The 1,220-nt window shown below is 44.8% G+C and overlaps 1 protein-coding gene across 3 annotated transcripts in view; it reads right to left on the bottom strand.

Moving 5' to 3' along the window:
* Nucleotides 1–1,220, bottom strand: part of Tmtc4 (transmembrane O-mannosyltransferase targeting cadherins 4) — a 77,211-nt gene that overhangs the window by 69,975 nt on the left and 6,016 nt on the right. The gene's annotated exons all lie outside the window — the stretch shown is intronic.

Genomic DNA, 1,220 nt, shown 5'->3' with positions numbered 1-1,220 from the left:
ATATATACACACACACACACACACACATATCCCTTATTACACTTATTGATTTGTGTGCACATGTGTGGAATACATTTATCATGCATAAGTGTGGAGGTCAGAGAACAACTTTCAGGAGTCAGTTCTCGTTTTCCACTATGTGGGTTCTGGGGATTGAATTCAGGTCATTAGGACTGGTGGCAGGTAACTTTACCTGCTAAGCTATCTTGCCAGCCCTAAATTTTTTACTGCTATGCAACAATGGTGTTGCAAAGAGTTCCTTCAATGATATGCCCCAGAGAGACATCCAGGTGCATTCAAACCCTCACCAATGGGGTAACCTATACATACAGCCTGTCTGCTGAGTAACAGACTGCCACAAGGGCTCTACCTCAAGCCACTTCTGAGTACCCTCTCTGTCTGCCTCTGAGTTTCCTACTCTGTTTTCTGGCTCATCTGAATCTTTTTCTTCCCTTCCCACAACTCCAGTTACTGATGAACAATACTATTTTTCCTGGCCTCATACAGCTGCAATCAGTGAGTGAGAATGACTGGAATTTGGCAAAGTTAGGACACACGAGTCTTCCCAAACATGAAATGAGCAAGACTGTGGGATCCCTGGGCAGCAGAGTGCTCTCCCAGCAGCTATCAGGTAGCTGCCCCTTCACACAGTGAAGACAGAGCCACAGACAGCTGCAGCCTCCTACAAAGGATACACTTTCCAATGGATGATTAGACTCATCCATCGCTACAGCAAATGGATGAGTCTCCTTTTCTTCCCCCTCTGTCATAGCCCTGGTAAGTTTTCATAAACCTTAAAAGTACTCAAATCTGCAGTGCTCTGTAACAGCCTCATCTTGTAATCTCAGCAGAATGGCCTCTCTGAAACCTACATGGATGAGGCCTCCTGAGCTTAGGCAGGAACTGCAGACCAGAGGCTAGAAATGGAACTGGAGAGGGCTCAGCAGTTAAGAACACTGACTGCTCTTGAAGAAGACCTGGGTTCAGTTTTCAGTACCCACATGGCGGCTAACAACCATCTGTAACTCCAGTTCCAAGGGATCCAACGCCCTCTTCTGACCTCCGAAGGCACTGAACAACACAGATGCACTTACATACATGTAGGCAATACACTTGTACATATAAAAGAAAAATAATAAATAAAATATTTAAAAAAGAAAATAGTGGCTGGAGAGATGGCTCAGTGGTTAAGAACACTGGTTGTTCTTACAGAAGACCCA

Source organism: Nannospalax galili, unplaced genomic scaffold (genome assembly GCF_000622305.1).
Source record: "Nannospalax galili isolate Female #2095 unplaced genomic scaffold, S.galili_v1.0 scaffold1316, whole genome shotgun sequence".
Lineage (NCBI taxonomy): Eukaryota > Metazoa > Chordata > Mammalia > Rodentia > Spalacidae > Nannospalax > Nannospalax galili.
Note: the sequence above shows the minus strand (reverse complement) of the source record. Positions and strands in the feature narration are given on the sequence as shown.